This window comes from Arachis ipaensis, chromosome B08 (genome assembly GCF_000816755.2).
Source record: "Arachis ipaensis cultivar K30076 chromosome B08, Araip1.1, whole genome shotgun sequence".
In the NCBI taxonomy this organism is placed as follows: Eukaryota; Viridiplantae; Streptophyta; class Magnoliopsida; order Fabales; family Fabaceae; genus Arachis; species Arachis ipaensis.
In genome coordinates this window covers 22,674,630-22,687,772 of record NC_029792.2, presented here as the reverse complement: position 1 = coordinate 22,687,772, position 13,143 = coordinate 22,674,630, and the positions used below count along the sequence as shown (strand labels likewise).

The window sequence follows — 13,143 nt, the reverse complement described above, 5'->3', positions numbered from 1 at the left end:
TGTATATTCAAATAATAAATTTTTAACAAATTTTATTATAAGACAATTAAGTCCAAAAAATATTCCTATAAGACAAGTTAGTTCCTTTGAAACGATAGAAGATTAATTTATCCAATAAAAATAATGATAAAAAACTTCTAATAAATAATTAGGTAGTAGGTAGTAAAATGTTCAATTTGGAAACATTAAAAAACAATCCAACTGCAGTGGTTATCAAAAACTAAGAGTATGTTTGATTTTATAGTTTTTATTCAAATAATAAATTTTTAACAAATTTTATTATAAGACAATTAAGTCCAAAAAATATTCCTATAAGACAAGTTAGTTCCTTTGAAACGATAGAAGATTAATTTATCCAATAAAAATAATGATAAAAAACTTCTAATAAATACAAATTTATTAGGTAGTAAAATGTTCAATTTGGAAACATTAAAAAACAATCCAACTGCAGTGGTTATCAAAAACTAAGAGTATGTTTGATTTGTAATTTTATAGTTTTTGACTTTTTATTTATATTTTTAGTTTTTAGTGACTCTAAAGTCACTCTTTTCTCCATAGTGAACTCAAGCGCAAGACGCACACGTGCTCATGGATCTGAGTTCTCTTCTTCATGCTCTTATTCCATCAGTTAGGCTGCATTTGGTTTCAAAAATAGAATAAGACAAGATATTAAGAATAGGACATAAAGGATATGTTCCGTGGGTTACCTGAAATAGATGAATTTGGGCGTGAACATGAGGTCCGGACTCCTTTTGAAGTAGCGTCTAACGTCTTCTGGTGTCGAGGTATCGCCATCCGAGCTCTTCGTGAGGAAGTAGGGGATGGTACCTACAAGGGACTCTAATGCTTAAGTTAGCAAGGGTTTTAGGCAGGTTTTTAGTAAGTTGGAGTTCGAAGAATACCTGAGGATGTCGGAGTATTTAGAAGTGTAAATGTAGAGTTAATAACCACTTCTTAGAGTAGTTTCACCTTTGATGGTGGATACTCGTTTTCTTTTATTATGGAGGTTGTTGAGATCTCCTTTTTAGATTAATAGGAGATATTGAAAGAGTTAGTTACTTATTTAGATAAGTAAGGCTAGGCCCATGTCGCCGTGTCCGACCTCTTGTAAGGTTGTATAAGTAGTAATGAAGATTTGAATAGTAGAGTGTTGTTTGGGCTTTATCCATTTTGGACCTGGCTAAGTTGTGGGACAGGGTAAGAACAATGTCCCTATTTGAGACCGAACTTCTTTAGGTTGGGCTCAAGCATCTCTAAGTTGATCTTGATCTCTTGTAGCTTTTAGTTCATCACGTCGGGTATACTGACTTTCTTGGGGCTAAGTCGGGTACTCGACGTGTTTTTGAATCTGAACGTTACGGCTTTTCATAACTGTTTGCGCGTCTTTTCAATTACCTTGATAATCGTGTCTGCCATTAAATGAGGGGTGAATGTACCATTTTACCCCTAGTGGCTATATATAAACATAATTACTTTCTCTTTCTTCTTTTTCGCTTCAACTTCTGAAAACTTGCGTCATTTCTCTCGAAACCTCTCTTGCTCTTTGCTTCCATTGATCTTTTTTCAGAATTTCTTTATTTTGAAGTTCAGTTCTAGTTTGATTTTCTATTTCATGCTGTCTAAAACATTTGGGGATTGCTCACTTGTGCTACCGTCATAGTTACTTTCTCCTATTCTTCAGTAAAGTTAGTTTTTTCTTTCTTTTATTTTTTGCCATTGCCGGTTGATGTTCCTTGTTTGTTGTTTTGATATTTCTTGCAAAAGACTGCTTTCCTAAAAATATGGCTTCTTGATACATGTTCATAGAAGTGAAAATATTTTTTTATTTATGCTCATCATCTTGATTATCGTAAACCTTCGTTATTGTTTGTGAAAACTTGCAAGAATTTGTAGAATCTGGATTTGTTGTTGAATTCTAAGAATTTTCCTTGCCCCTGGAATAATGCTGATTTTGAATGGCTTCATTTGTGTTTTTGCTTAGGGTGGTTGGAATGTCCCATCATTGGGAATGGTCTGACTTCTCTAAGTGTCTGATTGTTGGTGTTGTTTTTTTCAATTTGTAACTCATAAATTTTTGTGGTGGCGACTTTCTTATTATTTTGTAGATATAACCTTTTATGTCTTGCTCAGTAGTCCTCCGCATGTCTACTAAAGTTCTTTTTGATTTAGATTAGGTAGACATTATTGTTCTTTTCGTTGTCCTCGTAGTTGATAATGAGTATATAAAGACATTTTGTAGGCAACATAGACTTTGTAGAGAAAGAGAGGATGAAAAAAAGGATGAAATAATGGCCCCCGATCCTGAGGATAGAATTTTCTTTCCCTGACTTAATAAATCGGAGCGTCATTTCATTTTCATGTATGAGTGTTTTTTTACTAGGTTGGGGGTAAGTCTTCCCTTTTCCTACTTTGAGTTGGAAATCTTTCCTATTTGTAGAGTTGCCCTTCTCAACTTCAACTTAACTCCTCGAGTTTCGTAAAAGTCTATCAACTAATTAGTTAGGAGTTTCATCTTCCATTGTCTTCTAAGATTTTATTTTACCTTTTCCAAATTAACAAACCATTTAGTTTTAAAAAATAGTATTGGATTTCTTTTTTGAGCTGTTCAGGAGAGGAAGGTATTCTCTATTTTTAACTATTCATTCTATGATTTTAAGAACTATTTTTTTAAGGTTTGACATGTGGAGGGTGCTCGACCTTTTTTCTTAAATGAAAGATATGAGAATGTGTTTAGCCTATAATGGGAGGAGATCCCCAACATTATCAAATAAAATCTTAAGGACTTAGACAAAGTAGAGGAGTGTGTAATAGCCCTGTTTCATGAGTGTTGGAGCTGAACTCCTAATATTGACACCAAATTTTTTTTTATAGGAAAGCGAAGCTATATTCGTACTGAATTAGGTAGTTAGCTTTTCATTGACGAACACTTCTACTATTTGTGTCCGAGTTATGAAACCTAAGTTTCTTTTATTGTTTTTGTCCTTTGTAGTGAAGATGACCAACGATAAAGATGCGTTGCACAGAGTTCGGCAGGCCAAAAATAATGCCGCTGCTCGGGCCGTCCAACTGAAGGAGGCTGGTAAGTCGGATGACACTTCTTCACCTTCAAAGTTGGATTCATCTTCTTTCCAATCTTCAAGAATTGTCCTCCCTTCTCTTCCACCTTTGAACACGGAACACCTGCCTTGAACTGTTTTCCCTGTGCCACCCTTCTCTAACCAGGGTTCTCGAGAACGAAAAACTCCTTCCTCTAATTTAGGCAGCATCCACGACAAAGATTTCAATGCGATTACCTTTTGTGTGGAGCTTATCCTTCCTTATAGCCATATAAATATGGATGATGTTTTTCTTAAAAGACATTTGGAGGTACTTGTCTGGGGAGGTATCCAAACTGCTGGGGTGTACTCAGTCTTTTCGAAATAATTAGAGGCAACTCCACTTGGTTCTATCCAGAGGGAGGTGACCGACCTTCGGGCTAAAATCGCTTCTCTTCGAGAGATAAAGTCAGAATTGGATGTCGATAAAGGAATTTTTTTTCGACTTGTCAAAGCTTCGTGAGAGGGTGAAGCAGTCCGAGCTGGCTTGTGATATGGCCGAGGGTTTGCAGAAGAAGGTCGAAAAGAGCTATACCTGTATTTTTTGGGAGAAGCTGAATTTGAAAGAGGATTTGGCAAGGATGAGGGAGTAGTATGCTAGCCTGGAGGAGTCGGTAGTTGAGGGAATGAACGAGCTAACGAAGAATCTGAAGGCTCAATTCTAAGTTCTAGCGCCCGAGATCAACCTCTCTCCCATTGACCTTGACAAGGTCTCGTTGACAATTTTTTTTTTGTTAGAGGTCTCATTGTCTTTTGGGGATAATTATCAAGGGTTGTTTAAGTTTTTTATTTTGTTATTTTTTTCATATATATTAATTAAATTTATAATGTAAGAATTGAGAAATATTAGTGATTTTTAAATTTTTTATTTATAAAAATTGAATAGAGGATATATTTTTTTTAATCTTATTCAATGTATATGAAAAAAATAACAAAAAATAGAGAAAAAAAATTCTAAACGACCATAACAGTTATCCCAAAAGAGAATTAGACCTCTGACAAAAAAAAATCTATCAATTCTAATTGGCACTTAATAAACATATCAACCAATTAACGTATCACACACATAAGCACGTTCTAATAAATTAAGAAAAAACATTAACAAAAGGATTAACCAATTTCACAAAATTAAAGATCAAAAACAAAAAAAAAATATTTTTTTCTAAATTCTCATGATCTTTTTAAAAAAATTATCGAAATGAATATGCTCTCTAATTTATATCATTGTTACTTTAGCTTAATAGCAAAGCTGATTGCTTCCTTAAACTCATTTTTACTCTATATAATCATACCAGTAAGAATTATGAAAGACATGTAATTTAATAGACTTCGGTAATTAAACATCACATTGCAATTGAAATACTGTATTTAAAGATTTGACCCATAATATTTTTATTAAAAATATAATTTATACATTAAAATTAATTATTAAAACTAGTTATTGTATATTTATATATATATATATATATATAATTTAATTTATTTTTAATTTATATTACTACAAGAAAAAAGGTCTGTCGGCACACTTTTTTCTTGCCACGCTTTTAAAACATGCTCAAAAGTGGTCTATGACCACGCTTTTGCGAGGGTGGCCACTGATTTGTGATTTGGCCACGTTTTTTTTGCCACGCTTTTAGAAGGAAATCGGCACACTTTTACAAGGGTGCCCACTTATTTGAAATTTGGCCACGCTTTTTTACTGTCACGCTTGAAAAGCGTGGCGATAGAAGAAAATCGGCATGCTTTTACGAGGGTGGCCACTGATTAAAAATTTGGCCACCCTTTTTTTTGTCACGCTTGAAAAGCGTGGCTATACCGTGTTTATTTTGGCATCGTAAAAAAATGTACTGATAGAGTTTCCTCCCCTAAAATTTAGTTTCCCACCTATTTTTTCCCACACTTAACCTTTTTTTTCTTTCTAATTTATCAAATTTAACCCTAAAAATGATAACAATAACACACTAACTTTACATTGTTACCAAATTCATTTTTAACCCTAAAATTCACTTTCAAACCCTAAAAAGCGCCATCAGCTTCATCCATCTTTATTGCTCAGCTTCATCTTCTCGAACCCAGCCATCTTCGTTCATCCATCTTCATCGTTCAGCTTCATCTTCTCGATCAAAGGAATGGCTTTAATGGTATAAATAGGTTTGAGCAGCGAAAAAGGTTTCAGAGGAAAAAGCGTCTTTTCTGCTAATTGGATTCACACATCCACAAAAAACATCAAACTTTCTTTTACCCTTTTGCTTTCTCCCTTCAATTATTTGTTCCATCAATTCCTCTTTTGCCTATTTAACAGCTTCTCCTTTTTTCTCTCTTGTTTTTGAAAATGTGATTTTGCAAGTCGCTTGAAATGGGGAAGAAATCTTCCGCTTCACTCAAGAAGAAACGTTCCAAGCACTCCTCTAAGTCTAAGGTTAGTACTGGTCAGTGTATTATACATTTTGACATGTAGTTCATGTGTGCCTCAATTAATTCTGTAGCACTTTTTATGGTATTTTAGTTGCTTTTGTACATTCTTGCTGACTAGAACATATTTCAGGAAGCCATGAGTCAGCAAATTGATGAAGTTGTGCCTGGGAATGCACTTTTCCCTTCATCCGAATTTGAATTGGTATGCTTGTGATAATTACTTGGCCATTGTTAGAATTTTAAGGTTATTCAGGTGATAGGAGCCATGTATGAGGTGTCTTGTGTTGTACTATGTAACACCCTACCACCCAAAACTTTACGCTTAAGTCGTAAAATAGAGGTGGCGAGGTATTACAAGTTATGTGGAGAGAAAGCTAAGTACGTGTATATACATCACTGCACAACAAAATAACACAGTAACCACTTCGCTTCAGGTGTCCAGACGCCTAATGAGATGCCTTTCGACCTGCATCTGAAAAACAACAACATAGTATGGAATGGGAACCGGAGGTTCTAAGTATGGTAAAGGTGCCCACATAGTTAATATAAAAGGTCTCGGAAAAGCCAGAGGCATTCCTAGAACTCCGACACTCAAAATCATTCTTAAATAAAATAAACTAAATCAAAAGTTAGGTAAGTTATCTAAGGTATTCTAGTTCTGAATCTAACTTTAACTTAATACTTCACTTTCTGTCGCCTCCAATCCTCCGAATCACTGGTGGAACAACCCTCTTCTCTCACACCTTCGTCAAGAGGGATTTCTCAGAAAACATACACATACAGTTCAAGCAACGAAAATATAGATAGAGAAGTATTTACAGCAAGTAGAATAAGTAGCGGATAAACAGAATTAAACAGTTAAGCAAACCAAAACAATGCACACTCAAGCAAACAAACAAATGCATATGATGTATGCATGTCCTATGGCTGATGAGTCTCATCTGTCGGTTATACAGCCAACCCGACATGTCCTGGTAGTTAACCATTGGACAGTCCCTCTGTGCGCGCATCCCCAAACTCAATAATATTCCATGGAGTCAAACTCCAAGCTCAAATATAATATTCCATGGAGTCACACTCCAATCTCAATAATATAGTATTCCATGGAGTTAAAATCCAAGCTCAATAATATAGTATTCCATGGAGTCGAACTCCAAACTCAACAATATAGTATTCCATGGAGTCGAACTCCAAGCTCAAATATAATATTCAATATTCATATATATGCATGCCCATGGGGAAATCCGGGGAGTTAAAGTGCCCGGTCACATCTTGTGACAGAGGGTCAACAAATAGCCTCAAATACACAAGCCACATAATAATCTCTTTCTTTTTAAAATACCACCTCAAATCAAAACTCCAATTCTTATAGAAGTTTTGGCAGTATCTCCTCTAAAGCTCGAATTTCTGCCACCCTTCAAGGGTCCCAACTATCAAATCAAACACCTCTCAGTCCTTCAAATAATTTCCAGTAACAAATTATTTCAAAATCAAACAAATACCAATATTAAATCTTTTTCAAACCGACCAACTTCAGCAGCAAATTATTAACAACAGCTAAACCACACATTTTATCCCATATGCACAATCCATCAATTATACATTCAATTCATTCCTATCTTAAGGTCTTCTAGCCTAAATTTTCACGTGACATTAAACATTAACTACGTGAAACCAAAACCATACCTTCGTACGGAATCAAAATATTCAAAGCTCCGGAGAAGCTTTCTGAGTGAGCTATCGAAGAAGAAAATGTCCAGAATCGTCTGTGTCTCCTAAAACTCCCATTGGTCAAACCCAAAGGAAAGAGGAGCTACGTCACTGTCAACTTCCACTAATAAAAAATGGTGCCAACGTGTAGAGGAGGAGGTTACGAATACTCTTACCGAATTAAATTTTTTATTGGAGTTACGGATTTCAAAAAATCGAAGCCAGAAGTTTAGAAGAGTTTACGTCGATCTCACTCTTCTCTCTCGCCATTTTCTTTCCTTTTTTCCTCTCGCATATTAATTTCAGAAATTATTTTATTAAAGATAATTAAGGCAAGTTTTGATTTATTGAATTTGAGATAAGTTATGATTATTATCCAACTTTATAATTATTGAATTATTTTCTATATTTGAATTATAAAGTTGTTAGTTATGAAATAAGAAGAATTTTATATGATTTGGATTGAATGATTGATATTTTTAAATATTAGTATTGCTATTTTGGAAAATAAAGAAATTAAATATATTACTTCTAATTATTTGGTTGGGACATTTTATTGAAAATAATTTGTAAAATTGAGGAGCAAATAGTATTTCTATACATTAATTTTGTTGAATTAAAATTTGTTCCTAATTACTATGTTACCCCTACTTTTATTTGAAATTACAAAAGTACCCCTAACCCTAAGTTTCAAAAATGAAACCTTAGCTCCCTCAAACCCAAGCAGCCACAGCTACTGCCCCTCTCTACTCTAAACACACACCCAGCCACCTGATGAGAGAAAGAACGAGACAGAAAGGGAAGTGGAGTGAGGGATACACGAAGAAGGAAGGAAGGAAAGGGGAGGGAGGAGCGTCGCCAGTGCGTCGGGCTTCACCATCGCCATCGCGCCGCCTTGGAGTCCGCAGTCAGAGTCGTGTCGTGCAGAGGAGAGAAGAGGAACTCACCGCGTCGCCATCACCCACGGAGCTGCGAGCTACGCCCAGTTGCCGTCTGGGTCACCGCGCCGTCGTCCCTGCCAGCTCCGAACGAGAAGCACGATGGAGCTCCGTTTCTGCTTCCCTGGTCCGCCATGAGTGAGCGACGTTGGGAGAGAGAGGGAGTCGCTGTGGAGCCACGAGCTGCTGTCGGAATCGTGCGAGGAGGAGCACGACCCACCGTGCGGAGTTGCGCCGCCGTGTGCTGTCGCCGTCGCCTCGGAATGCCACCGCCGTCCCTGTGCCGCCACTGCTGGAGATCCCCTTGATCTGGTTTGAAGGAGAGGAAGAGGTTCAAGCCGCCGTTGCTACTTGCGTTGTGAGCTTCTGCACCAGCCACCACCGCAGGTGTCGCTGCCGGAGAAGGGAGCTGCATCCCTGTGTCCTGACCGCCGAGAGTGGTTCTGCGACTTTCGGGATCACCGCCGGAGCTCCGGGCTGAGCTTCTGCCACTTGAGACCCTGCTGCCGTCGCCGAAAAAGTTTGCCCGTAAGGGTTTTAATTGAGGTTTCTACCTTTTTGGATTTCGAGAAGGTTTAATGCTGCGTGGTTTTTATAGTTGATCCACCAGAGCTTTTGGCCGTCGCCGGAGCTGTTGCCGGGCCTATTCGAAATCGCAGCTACTTCGTTTCGCTAGTTCAGTAAGTATTTATGTTTCGGAAAGCCACGCGTTAGTATTCTGTTGTGTTCGGTTAATGAATATGAGTTTTGATAACGTGGGGTTGAGTCCTGATTATTGTATGTTGCGATTAGTGTTGCTATGGTTATTGCGAAAGTGGCTTGGAGCCGAGGTTTTGTTTGCCGGTGATTTCGAGCTGAGGTGAAAAGGACTCTGTGAGGCGTTTGGGTTATGGTTTGTGCTGTCGGGGTCACCGCGCTGTCGTCCTTGCCAGCTCCGAACGAGAAGCACGATGGAGCTCCGTTTCTGCTTCCCTGGTCCGCCATGAGTGAGCGACGTTGGGAGAGAGAGGGAGTCGCTGTGGAGCCACGAGCTGCTGTCGGAATCGTGCGAGGAGGAGCACGACCCACCGTGCGGAGTTGCGCCGCCGTGTGCTGTCGCCGTCGCCTCGGACTGCCGCCGCCGTCCCTGTGCCGCCACTGCTGGAGATCCCCTTGATCTGGTTTGAAGGAGAGGAAGAGGTTCAAGCCGCCGTTGCTACTTGCGTTGTGAGCTTCTGCACCAGCCACCACCGCAGGTGTCGCTGCCGGAGAAGGGAGCTGCATCCCTGTGTCCTGACCGCCGAGAGTGGTTCTGCGACTTTCGGGATCACCGCCGGAGCTCCGGGCTGAGCTTCTGCCACTTGAGACCCTGCTGCCGTCGCCGAAAAAGTTTGCCCGTAAGGGTTTTAATTGAGGTTTCTACCTTTTTGGATTTCGAGAAGGTTTAATGCTGCGTGGTTTTTATAGTTGATCCACCAGAGCTTTTGGCCGTCGCCGGAGCTGTTGCCGGGCCTATTCGAAATCGCAGCTACTTCGTTTCGCTAGTTCAGTAAGTATTTATGTTTCGGAAAGCCACGCGTTAGTATTCTGTTGTGTTCGGTTAATGAATATGAGTTTTGATAACGTGGGGTTGAGTCCTGATTATTGTATGTTGCGATTAGTGTTGCTATGGTTATTGCGAAAGTGGCTGGGAGCTGAGGTCTTGGTTGCCGTCAGTTCGGGTTGAGGCGAAAAGGACTCTGTGAGACGTTTGGGTTATGGAATTTGCGTTTTGAGGTAGGGGCGCTTTCCAAAAACTATATTTTATATATTGGAATTATTATATATGGATATTGATGTGAGAAAATGTATTTTTGGTGATTGTATCGGCCTTATGTATGGCTTGATTTGCCTTGGTTGATTATGAACGTCTGTTGGTTGAATTGTTGTGTGGTTTTGTGAAACGAAATGCTTTTCAAGTTGATTCTTTTAAAGCTTTGAGATCGAGTTTAATCTGTTGAGAATTGAATTGAGTTAATTTTATTGAGAATGTGAAAAATAGAATCCACTCTTGAATTCAGCCTGGCTTGCTTTAAATGATCTGGTTTTTGATGAATGATTGTTACTGAACTGTTTCTTTGAAACTTTAGAAATGAGTTTATTCGGCTGATAATGATTTGATTTTTGAAACAGTTTTCTTGAAATATGGTATTGAGATTAACTGTTGGATTTTGGCTTGCCTTTGAATTGATTTTGGATTCTGGGCTGTTGGAAAAAAATTGTGGAATGGTTTTGTTGGGACCCGGACTGGGTGGCAAAGTCCAAGTTTTAGGAGAGATGCTGCCGAAATTTCTATAAAATCCGAGTCTTTATTGAAATGTTGTCTGGGAAAAATGATGAGCTGAAGGCTTCTACTATTTTAGTTGAAATATCAAGAAAAGGATGATTCATGCTTTTGAAATGAATTATTAAAGAGGGAATTGTGATTTAGTCTTGCTTCTTAAGAAAGGCATTGTATCTCTTTCAGGAGAAAGTTATTTAGATGAAACTTATGTTTTAAAGCTGTTTTAAATGTGACAAGGGCAATGCCTTTGAATTTGACTTGAGGGTTTCAATTAGAGGAGTTTCAATGATGTTGAAAGAACCTAAATGTCTATTGACAAGTTTCATTTTGAAATATTTTGGGAAAAGTTTTAAGTACTCTTTGAACTCTGAATTCTTGCAAGACTAAAACAATTTTGAACAGTTGAAACGTTCTAGAATTTATCATGGGGGTTGAAGTTGGTTTTGCCTAAGTAAAGGAAACGGCTTGAAAGAAGCAAATGATTACGTGACTCAGTTTGGATTAGATCCTATTTTATTACTCAAATCGGAAAGCCAAGGTTTTAATGATTTTAAATGAATTTGGTGAAATGAGTTATGCTATTCTCCCCTAAGGACTTGGGACCTTGCCGAGAAACTTTGTTATAAAATCCCATTGTTGGATGGATGATTTTGAATGTTTCAAAATGAATCTTTAACTTTCCATGGTTATGGAAGTTTTGAAAAGAGGATGCCGAGAGTGGCATGGTTTTAAAAGGGAAATTTACCTTGAGTAAAAGTGGCTTATGAGCCTGAGATGATTTGAGAAATGAGATCTTTAAAGCCAAGGCTGAAAAGAGTTGAAACTTGATTTAAAAGTGAAATGATTTGGGAAAAAGTTATTTATGGCTTAAATGCCGATTTTATGAATTGATGATGTTGAATGTGAAAGTGCTGTTTTGTTGTGAGCCGGAATGGCTGTGTATGATTACAAATATTGGTTGGTTCTGGATTGAACCGTGAGCCGGAATGGCTGTGTATGATATGAATATTGGCTGGTTCTAGACTGAACCGTGAGTCGGATGGCTGAGATGGATGTTGATCCATGGATGAGATTGAATTCATATATATGCTGAATCATTGATAAATGTGAATGTTGCACTTCCACTATCGGAGATAAGAGTTTCCATGGGAGAAAGCAGTGGCTAACCACCACGTGTTCCAGGTTGAGACTCGAAGCTCTTTTAACCCTATGTCGTCAGGGTGGTCGGGCACTATGAAAGCCCCGGATGAGCTCACCCCCATAAATATTCACCAGTGAGGGTGATGGATATGGATCATGATTATGATCAAGTTTATATTGAGTATAACTTGAGTTGGGGAGACACGACAGAGGGACAGTCCAATGGTTAGCTACCAGGACTTGTCGGGTTGGCTCTATAACCGACAGATGATATAATCAGCCACTAGGAACATGCATGCATCATATGCATTTATGTGACATTGTTTGGGTGTGGATATTATACTTGGTTTGCCTTTGTGACTATTTGAGATTATCTGCTACTTGCTCTACTTGCTGTAACTGTTTGTTTGTGCTTGAACCTCCTATCTGTGTTTGCAACTGGGACTCTGTTGGATTGTGGTGATTGGTTGTTGTTGGATTATTTGGGCCTAGGGCTGTGGTTGAAATGAGATGGACCGATGGTTGGTTTCGGTTTTGTGTTTCTGATTTGGAATAGTATGGAAGGCTATTTTTGGTTTAGCATAGATAAACCTTTTGAAAGGCTTTCAAAATATTGTTTTAAATGAACAGTTTCATCTTTCAGAAAAGGATTTCAGATTTTCTCTTTTACTGTAAACCGTTATTTTTGAAAAGAGGCATAAGTCAGTTATTAATCACTGGTACGGTTTATCTTCACGTATCCTATTACAGTAATTCCCAAAAACCCTCTACTGAAAACCCTTTCAAGGATGATGTTCTCACCCCCCTACATTTTTCCCCTTTCAGGATATGGATGCAGAAGTCACGAAGAGTTTATTTAATTGTTGTTGAAATGCTCTGTGTTGCTTTAGATTATTTATTGTACCCTCGCCTTTATCTTGATATATTCTGTAAGAGGGATATGAATTGTATTGGTTAATGGCTTGTAATGTTATTTATATATATTTATGTATATATATGGATGTACTCTTTATGAGTTTCTGTAAGTTGTATAGTATGTATGGATGTACGTTGTATAGCGAAAGTATTTTTGGGAACGGTATTGCGGTTTAAAGTTTTAAACAGGCTCATATTTTAGTATTAAATAATATAAGTGTCGTCGTAATATCCGAGCTATCAGAGTCGCGCAGCCGGAAGCGCGAGCTTTGGTAGTTAGGGTGTTACAGATGATCATGTAATAATAATAATAAACGTAATAATAGTAATAATAATAGTAATGCAATGAATATAATATATATAAACTTATAATGCAATTTAATACTTACGGCAATTATATACAATGTTTATAATAATAATAATAATAATAATAATAATAATAATAATAATAATAATAATAATAATAATAATAATAATAATAATAATAATAATAATAATAATAATAATAATAATAATAATAATAATAATAATAATAATAATAATTATTATTATTATTATTATTATTATTATTATTATTATTATTATTATTATTATTATAATATGGATTTGATTAAATTTAAATTATTAT

At 37.2% G+C, this 13,143-nt stretch overlaps 2 long non-coding RNA genes across 2 annotated transcripts in view; both read left to right on the top strand.

Moving 5' to 3' along the window:
* Window positions 5,119-13,143, top strand: part of LOC110265428 — an 8,543-nt gene continuing 518 nt past the window's right edge. Inside the window, exons 1-2 of the long non-coding RNA XR_002351575.1 lie at window positions 5,119-5,514; window positions 5,641-5,712. This is a non-coding gene — a long non-coding RNA (uncharacterized LOC110265428). The remainder of the gene's footprint in view (window positions 5,515-5,640; window positions 5,713-13,143) is intronic.
* LOC110265816 lies at window positions 8,941-12,458 on the top strand. Its single transcript, XR_002352186.1, has 3 exons — window positions 8,941-9,017; window positions 9,865-9,913; window positions 12,426-12,458. It is a non-coding gene; the product is annotated as an uncharacterized LOC110265816 (long non-coding RNA).